This window comes from Alexandromys fortis, unplaced genomic scaffold, assembly GCF_014885135.2.
Source record: "Alexandromys fortis isolate MF-2015 unplaced genomic scaffold, M_Fortis_MF-2015_v1.1 scaffold_260, whole genome shotgun sequence".
In the NCBI taxonomy this organism is placed as follows: Eukaryota; Metazoa; Chordata; class Mammalia; order Rodentia; family Cricetidae; genus Alexandromys; species Alexandromys fortis.
The window spans coordinates 1553809-1571512 of record NW_026068136.1 but is presented as its reverse complement, the minus strand read 5'-3'; positions in this window follow the sequence as shown (position 1 = coordinate 1571512).

Here is a 17704-nt window from a genome sequence, read left to right as displayed (position 1 = left end):
TTTCAGACTGGCTTTACTCTATTAAGCCCTTGGCTGAAAGAAGATTCTTTATTAACCAATGGCAATAAAACACATTCACAGCCTACGTCACCTCCCACATCAGTTATCTTTAAAGGGAAAACTTCATACCTTGGAATCACATGTGCAGAATGAAGACCAGAGTCTGAGTGCCTCAAAAAAATCACTAGCAATATATATAGGCCTAGAGTTATAGACTTTATAAAAAAACAATAGTAAAAATATTTAAAACAATTAAGGAAATTATCGGAGCTTATGAGCAGGGAAAGAAAGTACAAGGACAGGACTTAACATCACCAGTACCTGTTAGAGTCAGAGATGACGTACCCAGGGTTTTAGCTTCCTACCCTATAATCAACTCTGAAAAAGCATCAAGTTCTAAATGCCCAAAAGGATCCAAAGAATGTAGATGGATACCTATAGGTATGAATAATCTACTGTTGTAATAAGACCTGCAGACTGCATTCCTGCCGCCCCGGCTCCCAGCCCCCTGCATGGTTAGCTTTACACCCGAAATAATTACACGGAAACTGTATTCTTTTAAACACTGCTTGGCCCCTTAGTTCCAACCTCTTATTGGCTAGCTCTTACATATTGATCTAACCCATTTCTAATAATTTGTATAGCCCACAAGGTGGCTTACCAGAAAGATCTTAACCTGCGTCTGTCTGGAGTGGGAGAATCATGGTGACTGCCTGACTCGGCTTCTTTCTCCCAGAATTCTGTTCTGTTTACTCCGCCTACCTAATTTTCTGTCCTATCAAAGTGCCAAGGCAGTTTCTTTATTTAAACAATGAAATCAACACAAAACAGAAGACTCCCACATCAATCTACAAGAAAGTAAGCAAGCAGTAGTATCTTACAGCTTGCATTCAACATTTGTTGGGGGAGATTTGTACTTCTAGCAATAAGTTAACCTATACTTTTGGCTTTCAGAGGTTCTGGAAGATAGGCCACAACTACTGTGGAAATTTTATTTGTGAGAAGAGGCAAAAATTTTAGAACAATAGGGAAAAGCAAAAGGACTTTAGGCCTCACAAGATCAAATTCTTGGCAAGGACACTTATGCTGACCTACAGGATCAAACACTTTATGATGAACAAATCTCACCCCTATGCCACAAAGCAGCCTTAAATTTCCAAAGGAATGTGAGACATCAAAATGCCAAATGTTTTAATTGTAGTAGAATAGGACCATCTGAGAAGGGATTGTAGATAAGGAATTCCTGGAAATAATTTTTCCTCTGAGAATGGCAAAAATAAAAGGTATCAATCTTCTGGATTATGTAGGAGTTGTGGCAAAGGTCAACATCGGGCCAATAAATGCAGATCAACAAAAGACAGACAAGGCAACCTGATACCATCAGGAAACTCTTTGGGGGGCTTCTCACAGGCCCCTAAGTCAAATATGGTCCAGTCATTCCCAGTCACTGTGGTGGACATGCTGTAAAAAAAAATACTTTTCTGAGTGATGGAATAGACATGGAGGATGAATCAAAAATTCCAATAGGAAATAGGAAGCATATATTTTGGAAGACTTTTATAAATGATTAAAGACCACTAGAATAATAATTGTGACTCACTTAAAAATCAAAGGTGGCTGTGGACTTGGACAATGGCTGTCCTTCTCTAAATCCAAGCATGCTGTTAAAAGAAAAATTCAGAAAAATACCAGATGACATGAGCCATCTGGTATGGGACAGAAAGAAGAAAGAATTTAGGAAAAATTTTACTTTTCTCCATACCTATTTTTGTCTCTACTGTACCTTTCACTAAGTATATGTCTATATAAATAATGTTTACAGTATGTGTTCTTCTATGCATTTGAAGAGCACTATAATAAGCAAAGGCTTTACCACAATCATTACATACATAGGGCTTCTCTCCAATATGTGTTCTTTTATGTATTTGAAGATTGCCTTGTTGTGTAAAGGCTTTACCACATTGATTGCATTCATAGGGTTTCTCTCCAGTATGTGTTCTTTTATGTATTTGAAGATACTTGCAACATGTAAAGGCTTTAGCACACTGATTACATGGATAGGGTTTTTCTCCAGTATATGTACTTTTACGCATTTGAAGAGCATGTTGATGAGCAAAGTTTTTACCACACTGATAACATTCATAGAGTTTCCCTCTAGTATGTGTTATTTTATGCATTTGAAGAACATTGTAATAAGTATAGGACTTACTACATTGATTACATTCATATGGTTTCTCTCCAGTATGTGTTCTTTTATGAATTTGAAGAGCAGTGAAGATTTACTGAAGAGATACCATAGTAATAACAGTCCAGTGGTGAAGCCTTTGCACGGCACAGTTAACTTCAAATGCTTACAAGAACATACTGCACTGAAACCCTATGACTATAATCAAGGTGGTAAGGCCTTTCCTCCCACAGTGGTCTTCAAGTGCATGAAAGAGCACATACTGGAGAGCCATTGCACTGATAAGTAATCTTCAAAATCATCAGAAAAAAAGTTGTACCTCAGGGGAACCCTAAAAATATAGTGAGTGTAACAATGTGTTTCACTTTATAAAGCATTAAACCTTTTTGTGTACAATCAAAAAAAATAATGTTTAAGTTTTCCACAATTATGGGACCCCCACAACAATGGCTCCACCTGGTAGATATGATGTCATGATGCTAATTTTTAGTACCAGCTGCTTAAGATGGTTCCAACTTGGTTAGCTGAAATGGTGCACTTTTTACAACATTCTGAACAGAACTCCAAATAGGAATCTCAGAAAAACCCTACCAAATACTCAGAGACTATTTTCAATTATACCAGACAGTAATCTTGAAACTTAAACATCATTTTAGTATTTACAGGATCCCATAGGGAGAACATCACCCCCATGACAGTTGGAAGTAATTCTAGAAGACAACCTCCCCTCTCCCAACAAAGTTTGTCCTCAGGGTTAGGGACATCAATTAGGGGTTGATTATAATTAGTATAGGGTTGGGGGCTTGGGTGGAAATTTTGTAGGCTCAGCGATCTCTTTGAAAAAAAAAAGAGAAAAACTGGATGGGATAATAGATTAGTGTGAGGTTACTCACACTAATAATAATAGTGAGTAATAGAGTAAATACTTATGAGCTATTATTTATAGGCAATTTACATTGATTCTTATATATTGATACAAATTCTAATTATACTGGATATGTTCCTATTTTTGTCTACAATATTTGTACACCTAGGCAAAGTTATTTTGTCATATTGTATGCATGCATGCTTCTATCTCTGCTTAAGATATTTTGTATATTGATACAATTTTAGGATTTATCATATTGCACTATACATTTCTACCTCTGATCAAGATACTTATACATTGTTTACATTTTGAAGTCTTTTTCCTCATTTGCTGCACAGTTGTTTAAAGATTTTTAATATTTTAATATGAAGTATTAGTCTTTAAGCTATACAGGTAACAAGAATTATAGGTCAATAGTCATCCATGTTTGTTATACTTATAGTTAGACTAATCAGGTTCTTTAGATACATAGAGATTGTATTCCACATAGATAAGTAATCTTCAACCACTTCAAAGAACTATAGAATATAACATTCAAATAACTTAGGACTCTGTTGATATGAGACACAGTTGCTCCTGGTAGCACTGATCTATTCTGAAGAGAATGTTGAGCACTAAAGACCCTTCACTTGGAGCTAGTTTTCTTCTTGGCAAAACTGGCCTTTGGGCAAGGAACTGCCCATGCCTCGACCACTAACAAAATATATCGTGTCTGGACAAGACAAGCAGGATACTAGAACAAAGACTGCCAAATCTTGCCAAGACAGAGTAAGATGGTTTTAAAATTTTTTGTGCCTCTGAAAATGGTCTGTCAGTAACTCTAGGCCTTAGCCAAAGTTGGTTACTCCAATGTGGCAAACGAGACTTTGGGTGATTGCCCAGGTGGCCAGATGTCTCTGTCATTTATTGCACTTGATTACACTTCCTATTTACGCAAGTAACATTATTTCCCTTCTCAGGTCTTCGATGGGGTTGAAGACTAGATAATTGTAGTTACTGTCCTCTCATGATTTGGCCAAGTTATTTCAAATACAAGCTTAGATTCCTTAGGATAAGATAATTAGTAAAACAATTATCATGTGTTTATTGCTTGATCTTGTTTATGCTGGCTGTAATTCTGTTTTTATACTTGATATTTGTTATTATTGTATATAGTTTTGTATTAGGCTTATAACTCTCTTATTTAAACAAAAGGGGAGGTGCTATAGGAAATCCTTCAGGCAGTAGCCTTTAAGATACCAGCCCACTTGGGCATGGCCTCTTATACTATAAAGGCCTACGTAAAGCACACACTCACTCTTTCTTCCAGCTGCTGGATTCGGTTCCTATTCCCCATTTGTGCTGAAGACTGTGATCAGTGAGTCTACCCCTAAATAAATAGCCCTTTATTATACTCAGCTCTGAGCTAGTGTGGGATTTCTTCTTAACGTCCATTTTCAGAGTAGGTTGCAGTAAAACCAGGGCTTATTTTGCAGAAAACCGCTCAATTCATTTTACCATTTTCACTTTGGTGGGTTTCATCTTGTTCATAATTATTTGCCAAATTCTAGCTCCAATAAAAACAATTATGGTTTTAAATTGGAAGAAGACATGGGATTTTGCAGGAATGGCATCGATGATCTCACAGTACCACCCATTTGTCAATTATTTTTATTTTCGTTATATAATAAAAATGCCCACCTCTGTCAATGCTAAAACACACCTCACCACGTTGTCCTTATCACTTCATCAGGAACGAGAGGAAGTGTTTTTATCTCCATCCCAGTTTCAAATGAAATGAGGTGTGTGAGACAACATGGGGACAGAATTTCAAACCCACCTCCTCAAGCCCCTGGGTCAGTCTCGTGTGGCCCCCTACAGTGCTGTGCTTAGAGCCTCCTGAAACTTCAACTCAGGCTGCCACCAATATCTCCAGATTGTTCTAGATAACCAGGAGGTTGATTGTTACTTTCTGTGTCAGCTACCACTGTGGCCGACAAAAAGGAAAACCACTTGCCATTTCCTGCCCCAACCTGTGAAATTTCCTCTGCTGCCTGTAGAAAAAAACTTTCAGCCCAGTGCCAACCACCCTCTGTGCAGGTATCCATGCCACACCACACAGCTCTCCCCTCCCTCCGCCTTCACACCGCAATGGTAGAACGCCTTGTGGGTCCTCCCATGTCCTTCGTAATCTCTCATTTGGGAAGGGAAGCTCACACACCGCCTTACTTTCTTCCCTCACGCCTTGCTGCCTTCAGAGACCAGCAGGGCTCCCTTCGCCAAACACGCCTGCATTCTGCTCTCAACCTGTGATGTCCTTTGGATGCTCCAGCAAGACGTTCCAGGAAAGTCAGACCACAGCATTGCATTATCATTCAAATGCCACCTCCTCTGCAATACTGGCGTAGCTTCTTTGACGGCAGAATAGACCTGTCGTCCTAGACAGACATTGGGTAACAGAGAGGGCCATTTCTTGGCCTGCCCCTGTGTGGGTCTTGGCTACCATTTGTCAGTCCAAATGCATCTGTGTCACCGATGTTAAGAAATCTTGGGCATATGGAAAGGAAAGCCTTCTATCTCTGTATGTCACCCAAGCCTAGCTGGAACCTGCAGCTCCTGGTGTGTCTCCAAGGCCCCTGTGTGGTTTTGCTGTAAATAGGACAGACCCTGAAAAATAGGCATGAAGCTGATTGTGGTCTCTGGACAGGACCAGAGGCTGAGCCCTGATCTCACGTGGCACCTTTGCCTGTGACATGAAAATGCTATCTCACCTTGCGAAATACCCAGAGTTAAATCCCCACACAGCAGGCTTCCTGTTCCCCAGCAAAGCACGGGAAAGATAGAGCAGCTATGTTTTTTAATATGCAGGGTTCTTTCCCTTTCCATTTCTTCCCAGAAAAAAAAAAAGTGTGACAAAGCCACCTACTCCCTTTTGCAAAATGAACCGAGTTCCTGTCATTTACCTGTTGACCTTAACCAGTGGTTTGTTTCCAGGTGTAAACTTTCTTAGGTGGAAGACCGCCTGTCACAGAACGGCTTAGACAACGAGAAAAGAAAGGCAAGAAAGCCATCTTGTAGAGGAAAGCCTTGCTATTTTAGTTTCCTTGTAGATGTGGAGACAACCCCTGCTCCTGGCAGGCACTCAGCTGATTTGAATATCAATTTATCCATCCCGCCAAGTGAGCTGTGAGTCCTCACAGATCTATCACTTACTGGAAGACAGACTGGAAGGCTTTTTCACAAGGACCTTGCTAAATAATCTCCAGAGATCATTGATCTGGTTGACCGACTCAAGCCTGGTGAAGGAAATGAGTGTTTGGAGCTCCGGTGTTCACTTGTTATCCTTTCTACTCTTCTGAGGCAGAAGTCGGAACAGACACACATGCTGGGAAGGCTGGGGACTCAGCCTCAGTGCCCATCAGCTGATGACTAGACACACAAAGTCTGCTATTGGTAAACAGTGGCATCCCATTCAGCCACAGGAAGAACAAAATTGCCTTTGGTGGGTAAGCGGATGGGACTTGAGGTTATCGTGCTAAGCCAAACAAAGCACACTCACAAAGACAAGCATTATGTGCTTTCTCTCATATGCAAAATTTAGAGAGAGAGAAAAGACACAACACAACAATAAGATTGCCAAGGGTATGGGGTGATGAGGAAGGGAGGGGATAAGGATGAGAGACAATAATGGGAATGAATGAGATCAATTGTATGTGTGTATGATGTCACAATGAAGCTGGTTACTCTGAAGTGTTAGTGTATACTAATAAAAATAATAGAACAAAGATATGGAGAGGTGTCTCAGTTAGTAAATTGCTTATCAGGCATAAGGAGCTGAGTTCAGAGTCCCAGAACCCATGTAAAAATTCAGGGGTTCTGGACATGCCCAAAAACCCTGGAGCTACAGGTAAGAAGCAAGGAAGATCCCTGGGGTTCTCTGTCCAGAGAGTCTAGCTGAATTGGTGAAATCCAGGGGCAATGAGAGACCCCACTTTATAGATCACCCAGATTCTCTGGGATCTCCTTGCCTAGGTTACTCAGGGAAGCCCCACTCCTACCCACCCTGTAAGCACCTTGGCTCCACACCTGGCAGCCCTAACCTCTGGTTGATCATAGCTGACTCAAAGCAGGGCATTCTGGCATGGAGAGCCACTATAAGGTGGCAAAGGGGAGGACCATCCAGGGGTGTGTTGATCTTTGCACAGTGACTTCTAGAGTACACAGCAGTGGATGTTTAGACCACAACTAGGGATAGAATTTGCAGATATCAATATCAGCTCCAAGGCGGAAACACACAGCGGAGAGCTGCTCAGCTGGAAAGAAAAACAAAACCGTAGTATTGAGATGTACGAATGAAGGAACGTGGAAATACGATTCTGAGTGAGGTTACCAGGCTCAGAAAGAAAAACGCCTTGTTTGTTCTCATGTGTAGACCCTGCTTTGGATCTTTCGCCTGTCTAACTTGAAGCAGATGTGGATACGGTCTTTAGAAACAGAGCATTGAGAGCAGACACACTGAGGAGGGAAGATGGTGGCGGACAGGTGGAATGAAAGGAGAGAGGGGATTACTGAGGTAGAAAGACTCGGCACGGACGGGGTCAGGGGTGAGGGGGTGGGACTGGAGGAGGATTGGCGGAACTGAAGCATGTGAAAACACTACTCAGAGGAGGTGGTAGAACCCAGGTGACGGGAAACAACAGAGCGACTGTTCTGTGTTGAAGGTTTAAGGGGGAATAAGGACAAGGTGATGGGAAAAAGCAGAATAAGAGGCTCACTGAAACTGAGGATTGTGAAGAAACTACGCAAACCCACTAGTTCGTACGCTAGTAAACATACGAGGAGTTTGAACAGCAATACTGCTTCAATAAAACATGGGTTACCAAATGAAAATTTCAGTGCCAGGCATGGGTATGGCTCTATGAGGTGTGAACCAGTAGTTCAGAGAGGTGTTAGAGAATCAGCCTCAGTGAAGCAGGAACTCGTCCAGCTAGCTTACCCAGCGCCAGAAAATGCTTTGCAGGCTACTGGAAAAGACTTCAAGGTTCACCCAGTGCTGGACCCTGAATATAACAATGGCATGATGGTGATGGGGGTGACCAGCTGCTTTCTGCTTGGCTATGAAGACTGTCCCACAGGAGGGAGTTTATGCGGGCTCAAACGTTCATGACTGGGAAGATCCCCGCAGGGAACCTATTGTTAAATGATTGTTTTGTCAAACTGCCTTCTGATATTTATGTCTATACATTTGTGCTGCTCTCAACGTTGGTCAGAGAAGATTCTTTTAGCAGTGTGGGTCCTGGTCAGTGCAGAGACTCACGTACAATGAGAGTTCCAAGTGTATGTGACCACGGTGCTCAGCTGTGGATGAATCACTTGTACTACATTGCGGAAGAGTGAGCAGAAGGGATGTAGGAGCTGGTGGGTAAGGAGAAGAACTGGGAAATGTTGGCTTCTGGACATGGTGTGGCCCTTGTACACATCTGTTCACAGCAGCTGAAGCTGCGTGAATAAAAAAGACCTGGACATTCCAAGCCCACAGGATTCCAATATGGATAGAAGAGGGACCTTGAGGCTCATCCTTGGTGGGGAAGCATCCAAAGGGAGTGATGGCTCCTAAGGGAGGGAGAGCCAAGCTTCTTTGGGGACATTGTTGCTGGTAGGTTGCTCGTGCCCAAGTGAACAGCCCCACACCCATGCACATGTGGACAAAATTATACTCGGCATTATTAATAATCAGAACTAAGAAGAATGTGAAGTTGGAAGAAGGACTGGATGGGGCTAGAAGGGAGAGCTGGAAGGAGGCAGTGGTGGATGGATATGATCAAATACAGTGATAAATGCAAGAGATTTTCAAAGAATAAATTAAATTTTCAATAATATTAACAAGGTGGAAGGTGGATCATGATTGTGGAAAATGGTGTCAAACTCGGCCCTTCACAAGCATATGTATTTTGTGCATATGCATGCATTCTCTCTCTCTCTCTCTCTCTCTCTCTCTCTCTCTCTTACACACACACACACACACACACACACACACACACACACACGCAGTGGCCTTACAATCTCCTCAGATCTGAGGTCTGATATCTAGCACTCAGTGACCTCACAGTGAAAGGAACAAGCTTGTTGTCAAGTGTTTCCATGGCTCATTTCCTTACAACGACCTCTCACGTGGTAAATGTCACCACAGTCAAATGTATTGAAAGAAAGAGTTTAAGACCTGACTTTCAAATAAACTGAATTTTTAATTCATTGTTCTATTAGATATGTTTTATCTCTGGTGGTGTAAAAAGTTCTTATATCATCTCTAAGAGGTCAGGTGTTTCAAAATACCTGAAGGGAAAAAAGTAGCCTCATTTACACTCTTATCACACACACACACACACACAACCCATACATAGATACATCACACACACACACACAGAAAGACAGAAGTACATTCACAGATACATTCACACAGAGAGAGACATACACACTCAGAGATATTTTCACACACAAAGAGACACGTGCACAGTCACAAATACATTCACACACAGAGACACATGTTCATACACAGAGACATGCAGACACAGATACAATCAGACACAGAGAGAGACACAAGCACACTCACAGATACATTCACACACAGACAGACACATGCACACTCACAGATACATTCACACAGAGAGAAAGACAGGCACATGCCCACAGATATGTTCTCACACTCAGAGGAAGACATGTGCACATTCACAGACACATTCCCAGAGAGAGAGAGAGAGAGAGAGAGAGAGAGAGAGGTGCATACACACAGATACAGTCAGAGACATAGACACACACATGAACATACAGACACACAGACACGTTAATACACTTATATCAAGTTATGAATATGACCATTCTCTGCCACCACTAATTTTGAATCCTGTTTTCTCAAGATGATCTATCAATTAATTTTTTCAATTATTTCAGCTAGGAAAGCCAATAATGTCTGTTTCCTAAGACTGTGGTAAGAATCTATGAGCAGATACACAAAATGGGGTGAGTAGAGGCTGCATACCTTCAGGGGACAGGGTGGGGTGGAGGCTCCACAGGTTAGGCCAAATGCCTTCAGCGGTTGGGTAGAGAATGGACAGCTCACCTTTAGAGAATGGGGCTGGGTGGAAGTTGGATAGGTTCCCTTCAGAATTTGAGGCTGTGTGGAGGTCAGACTTCAGCCTTCAGGGGCTGGGGCAGGGTGAAGGTTGAATTCCAACTTCCAGGGGCTGGGACTAGGTTAGAGGCTAGCTTGCAACCTCCAGGTAACGGTCTGGTGGCGTTTGGATCAGGTCCTCTCACTAATATGCACACAGCAGGTATCATCAAGAGGTAGCTATTCTCATTCATCTGAAAACTGTGATGTTTCTACCCACAGTTCGGACGCCAGGAGAGCAGGGGCTGTGGGAGACAAAGCAGCAGTGCAGGTGGTAGAAAAAGAAAGTGCTTCTCTGTGAGAAGATGATGCTCAAGTGAGGTTAGATCTGTCTGTGTGAAGTCTTTGTGTGTAGAAGATAGTCTTACCTGGGTGCAGAAGTGGGGTCTCTCTGTGGGACCATTGAAGTGGCCCAAGCAGTAAGGACACTTGCCACCAAGACAGACAACTCGTGAGTTTGAGCCTCCTCAGAACGCGTACGGCAGAAGCAGAGAACCGATTCCTGCAAGTTGTCCTCTGAACGCCACGTGCACCCACGCACATGTCAGAGCGCACATAATAAATAAGCGTTAAAAAGTCTATTTGTGCTGTTATGAAAATGAACACACGTCCTATGGAGATGGCTAATGATATAGGTCGTGTGGATTTAATGAGTCACTTGGAAGCCTAGAGAGGAGATGGGGGTGAGGCGGCTGACCCAGCGTAGGAGCTGGGTGGAACTGCACGGAGGCAGGGCGTTGCAGGGAACGAGTTCTACAGGAGAGACGGAAACCTGAGTGAGGGAGGAAGAACAGATCTGGGCAGCAGGGAGAAGTGATGGAGGAAGGTCATTGGTTAATTAAATAAAGAAACGGCTTGCCCTGATGGGTTAGAACATAGGTGGGTGGAGTAAACAAAACAGAATGCTGGGAGGAAGAGGAAGTGAGCTCAGACTGGATAGCTCTCCTCCCTGGGGCAGACGCCTCAGAGAGACGCCATGCTCCCCTCTCCCGGGCAGACACGATAGCTCTGCTCTCTGAGGCAGACACAATCACCTAGGATGGACGTAGGCTAGAATCTTTCCCGGTAAGACTGATGCTACACAGATTATTAGAGATGGGTTGATCAGGATATGAGAATTAGCCTGTAAGGGCTAGAGTTAATGGGCCAAGTAGTGTTTAAAAGAATACAGTGTCCGTGTAATTATTTCGGGGCATAAGCTAGCAGGCAGCCGGGGTGCTGGGGACGCAGCCTCGCCGCTCATGTTACTACAGAGAAGGAGGGGAGACATGGAGAATGTGACATGGTGTATTAGTTGCTTTTTCTGTTACTGTAATAAAGAGCCATGACCAAACGTGACTTACGGAAGAAAGAGTGTATTTGGGCCTGTGGATTCAAAGGGATGAGCCCATCATGGCCAGCAGGCATGGGGGCCAAAACAGGAAGCTGAGTGCTCCATCCTCAACAGCAAGCTAGATGTAGGAAGAAACTGGAGGCAGGGTGAGGCCTCATGGTCTCAAACCCCACTCCTAGTAGCAAACTTCCTCTAGCAAGGCCACACCCCTAAAGTACCCCAAACAATGACACCAACTGGAGACCAAGTCTTCAAATATGGGGGCCCACGGGGAACATTCTCACTCAGACGACCCCAGGGGGGAAGCTAAACAGGACACATGCTAAGAACAGCTGAGAACAGAGCCCAGCCCAGAGGGAAGAGGTGACAAGAAGCAGAGGGGACTTTTAAATCCTAATGTCTGGTCTGTCCAGACATGGCCAATGGGGTCACTGAACACTTTTTCACATGGTGAAAATATCAAATGGTATGAAGCTCTAACACTCTGGCCTCTCCCATGGATACCTATTTTATGTGAGACCGCAGCTAGGGAAACAGTGTGCCCTGCTAATCTAAGAGGCCGCAAATTGTTGGTGTGGATAGTTGGCCAATGGTTGCAACACTTTTCTCAAGATGGTGGAATAAATCTTTATTTTGGCTTTGTTAAGATATATTTTGTCTCAACAGTCTGACTGCAGACACCCGTGGCCAGCCCTTCATGTCCTGGTCCTGTCTCTACTGCCTGACTGCAGGCACCCATAGCCAGCCCTTCACGCTCCTGGTCCTGTCTCCACAGCCTGACTGCAGACACCCGTGGCCAGCCCTTCATTTCCTGGTCCTGTCTCTACTGCCTGACTGCAGACACCCGTGGCCAGCCCTTCATTTCCTGGTCCTGTCTCTACTGCCTGACTGCAGACACCCGTGGCCAGCCCTTCATGCTCCTAGTGCACGGCCTTTGCAATCGAGGACAACCCAACATGGCTGCCTGTGCGCTCAAAGAACGCACCATGTAGATGAGGGGTGGGCATAGCCAGTTACGCATGGTGTAGGAAGTGCTATGCCGCCAAAAGTCAAGCAGTGGGTGCCTATCAGATTGAAGCCATCCCTGCCCTGAGTCATGAAAGGAAAGTAGGGGTGATTGTGGACGCTTGGCTCAGGCACGTTTATGGGATTCCAGTGCAGAAGCCAATACGAAAGATATGCTCGTGCAGCGTGCTTGAAAGTTATATGCACGGAGAGAGGTGGCTCAGCAGGTAAGCACTGGCTGCTCTTTGAAGAGTTCCGAGAAATCACGTTAGGTGGCTCTAACAATCTGTAGCTGCAGCTTCAGGGGATCCGGCGCCCTTTCTCTGTCCTCTGCGGGTACCCACACTCACACAGAGAGACATATATTTAAAAAGTAAAATAAATAATCTTTAAGTTGTATGACAGATAACAGCATACATCTGACCACACATTTTTGTGAAGTCTTAGGACAAGGACGGTCATTAATGCCACGTAAGGAAGGTGAGAAACTGCCCTCGTGTGAAGTCTTAATGCTTTGTTCACCAAGTATCCCCGAGTTATTTTTTTTAGTCTGATATTATTTATCTTTATAACTTAAATTGCTTTAGACTATTTAAATTCCTCACCTGAAATGAGTGTCTCGCCTTGGCTAGCTCGGAAGAGGAGAAGACTAGGGGAAGAAAGCACCTCTGAGCAGGGAAATAGCATTTGTGTATCCCATGCCATGCTGGGAAATGCGATTGTCAGAGAGACCACGGAGATGAGCCTCGAGCGGTGGTTCTCGCCTTCCTGATGCTGTAGCCCTTTAACACAGTTCCTCAAGCTGCAGTGACCCCCAACCATAAAGTTATTTTCATTGCTACTTCGTAACTGTAATTTTGTTGCTATTATGAACCATAATATAAATGTCTATGTTTTTTATGGTCTTAGGTGATCCCTGTGGAAGGGTCATTCAACCCCCAAAGGGGGAGTGACCCACAGGTTGAGGTTCACTATGCTGGAGACTATAGCAAGGGTCAAAGAGGGGATGTGGTGGGCACGGCTGGAGGTGAGATGTGGGGCTGGATCCTGAAGAACCGTATAATTAATCCTGAAATTATAAAAATTCTTAAAATACAGAAAAATTTTCACTTTTCATTACATGAGTGGGATAGCATTTTTATTTGAGGGAAAAAATTATAATGAGCGGGTTGAAGGCCGGGTCATTTCAGGGGCTTGTGCAGTTACAGAGCATAAATTATGATGATATCGATTAAGGAGAAGGCAGAGAGAGTGGCTGCGGGAATAACAGGGCCGAGCTGACGGGCTCTTAGAAATGCATGGAGAACAGAATGGACTGTAGAGAGACGTCTCAGCCATTAAGAGCACAGACTGCTTTTGCAGAAGACTGGAGTTCAGTTCCCAGCATCCATATCAGGTGGCTCCAACCGCCTGTAACTCTAGCTCCAGGGGATATGACACCTCTGGCTTCCTTAAACCTTAAAAACTAAAATAAATCTCTTTTTTAAAAAGGAAGTGAAATGAATATTGAAAATGTAATAATAATTTTTTATCAGTTGTAAAAGAATAGATATTTTTTCCCAGTTGGGGGTTTGTATACTGCAGAGCAATTTTTAATGCAATAAAATCCAGATCACCCATTTTTACCTCAGGGTCGTCTTATTGATGCTGTGTCTGAAAAGACAGCATTGTGTCGTGTCCAACCTGAGGCCCCTGAGCCAAATGTGGCTTGAGATAGCCACAATGCAGCCCTACAAAAACCACAAACGGACTTGAAGCATTATAATCGCAAATTCTTTGCAAAAAAAAAAAAACTTGTTGCAACTTGACTTAAGCCCAAACTTTGCAGGTGGTGATGCTATATCACACTACATATAAATGCACCTGTGTTTCCAAAACTCCATCACTCCATCACCATGGGTTGCATGGTTAATTTATGCCACAAGATATTTTTTTTTTGTTCAGTGTGACCCAGAGAAGGCATCCGTCCTGCACTAAGATTTTCCCTATTATCATTCAGGAGCTCCACTGATGTGGGAGTGTCATATATCAATCTGTTGATTTCATTGGTTAAGTTATAATAAACCAGCTGCTTGGCCTCATGGCTTGGAACATAGATGGAAGGAGTAAACAGAATAGAATTCTGGGCGGAAGAGGAAGGGAGGTCAGACTCTGCTCTGCTTCCGGAGAGACCGGACAGCTCTGCTGGAGCAGAGACGCCATGCTCAGCTCTCCCGGGTAGATGCGATAGCTCTGCGCTCTGAGGCAGACGCATGAAGCTGAGACCCACGATGGACGTAGGCTAGAATCTTCCCGGTAAGCGCACCTTGGGGTGCTTACACACATCATTAGAAATGGGCTAGTCCAGGTGCGAGAATTAGCCTGTAAGGGCTAGAGTTCATGGGCCAAGCAGTTCTTTAAATGAATACAGTTTGTGTGTTGTTATTTCGGGCATGAGCTAGCCAAGCGGCTGGGGTGTTGGGGACGCAGCCCCGCCGTTCATATTTCAACACTCCACAGCATCTTGCTTTGCATTCAGGTCTAGGATGCATTTGAATGAATTTTTCTGCAGATGTGAATTCTATTTTTTCCATGTATATACCTCACTGTTCTACCACCATTGGCTGAAAAGATGGTTTTCTTCATGTATTGCTTTCTTTGCCAAAAATTAGTTGGTTCTATTTATGGGAACCTACTTCAGGGTCCTGGCCGACAGCTCCCTTCCTGCAGCAAACATACACTATTTTGATGATCGAAAGTTGAAGTTGGGCTGTACAGACGCTCTAACATTACTCTCATGTGAGTTTGAGAATGTGGGCGGTGGCATTTCCCTGGATGGAGAATTCTGGAGATGCCACTTACATCCAATTATCGATGGAGCCCCAATCTGAATTCAACCAACTTCTGCTTCTCTTCTTCCTGCTAAATCTTCCCATTTCTGAAAAATCAGCGCTAAGATCTCCAGCTCACGGTGACTTGTGTGTTCTTCCTCGGACCTATCGGTTTTGGCCTTTAGTATTTGAATTTGCTATAATGTTCCCCAGACACAATCTTCACATGGTTAGCCTTCTTCAAGCACTAGTGTCTTATCTTTATCTGTTGCCCTCTCTCTTCCTCAGACTTTTCTTCGATCTGAGGTCTGCAGGGTGAGAAAATGCATGACAGAAAGCAATGTAAGGACAGAGGCCTTACTTGGGCTCATAGATTTAGGGCTTCTGTCTACCACACTGGGGAGCTCACAGCTACAGAAGCACTGTGTCTTCCCATCAACATTTTGTTAATAAGCCAGGGAGCAAAGTGTTTTCTGCATTCTGTGAGGCCACTAATATATTAATTAACTGCAGGAGGGTGTAATGAGAATTGTCCCACTAGAACGTAAGGGATGACTTACTTCCAGCTCTTGTCCTATGTACGAAGGCATTCCTGAGGACAGAGTTAACTACACAAAGGCTCTGACTTTAGCTCCAGGAAGACAGTGCCAGCACGGATGCTGAGAACATTTTGTCAGCGTCTGCTGGGAAACTGATGGGTGGGGAGATACACGAACTTCCCACATCCTTATCAGAAATATTGTGTGAGCACGTGGAAACATGAAAAACAGTGGGTTTTTTTTCTGTTAGCATACCCCCTTCTACATTTTGTAGGGGTTTCCCTGACGTTTGGCACAGTTTTTCCAAACTTCACATCCATGGTCAAACATAAAACATTCCATGTCCAAACAACACAACACAAATGTACAGACGTGAAATTTATAGAGAGAAAATCGTCTTAATTCCTCCCTCCTGCCCTTTGTTTTATTGTTGCAGCTCATTTCATGTACACAGAAGCACACACAAACATGTAAGTACACATGTATGGATGCTGGAAACATTATTGCTAGCATTATTTTACACAAAAATTTTTAGATCAATTAAGAATAAGAGAAAATGTTTTAATTTTAATTTACCAGTGGTCTTCTTTTCTTTACAAAGATGTACATTTCTCTATAAAAATTTCTTTTAACATTGTTTCTAAAGCAGAGTTACTGTCAATAACAACAACAACAATAAAAACTCATTTATGTTTGTATGAGAAAGGTTTTTCCTTTTTTTAAAAGTTGGAAAGATTATTTTCTCCAACAATGTACGTGTTTTTCTGTTCTTTTTCTTATAGCATTTCTTTGAAGATGTCAGGTGGAAACTCTTATCTTTTGTTCCAATCTTTACACAAAGGTTTTTTTTTTTTGTTTTAACCCCCCCTCTGGATTTGTCTAAGATTTTTATCTTCAATGTTCTGAAGCTTAGAAGTACTGTGCACAGCTATGGGTCCCCCCACTTCCAGCTTAGAAGTGGTGTGCACAGTTATGGGCCCCCCCACTTCCAGCTTAGAAGTGGTGTGCACAGCTTAATAATCTCTGTGCTTCTTGCTTCTGTAACCTGGTAGCTGACAATAACCTGGGGGTGGACTTTGTCATTTCTGCTTCATTTATTCTTTTCCTGGATTCTCAGTATGCAGGTGCCACATGTTCTATAGTCCCGCAGTCCTTTGAGATCTTCTCCTGAGTTTCCTTTCTTCTGCTTTTCAGTTTTGGTAGCATCCATAGCTGTGTTCAGTGGCTTGGAGACTCTTTCCTTGGCTGTGCTCAGCATCCTGACACAGCCTGTCTGCTAAAGTGTCTGAAATCTCTATCACTTCAGAAAGCCTCCCCGGTCACGCCACCTCTGGCCCACAGTGACTATGCCTGCTGTCTTCTGCTCTTTCCACTGCGGCCCTTAGCATTTTACTCAGACTTCAGAGTCCCTTCCATCGTGACAGTCCCAGCGCTGTCGCTGGCTGTGATGCTCATCCTTGTCTTAGAGTATCCCCGTCTTATTTTTGTTTTGGTTCGTGTTTCAGTGTGCTGAATAGTCTTGGGTTGTAGTGTGGATGCAAACTGCCTTGTGATTGTATCTGCTTTGGCAATTGGGGCGGTAATGTTGTGAGCTTCTGAAACCTCAAAGCTCTCCCCCAGTGGCACACCTCCCCCAGCGAGGCCTCGCCTCCTAATCCTTCCCACATAGTTCCACCAACTGGGGATCAAATGACTGAGCCTACAGGGCTCTCGAGCTAACACAGTCCACACAACCACCAGTTCAGAGGTCGCGTGGTCAGAAAACTCAGGCACAGCCTTGGCTTGTTACACGTTCGTACTTGTCAATAAATTTTCAG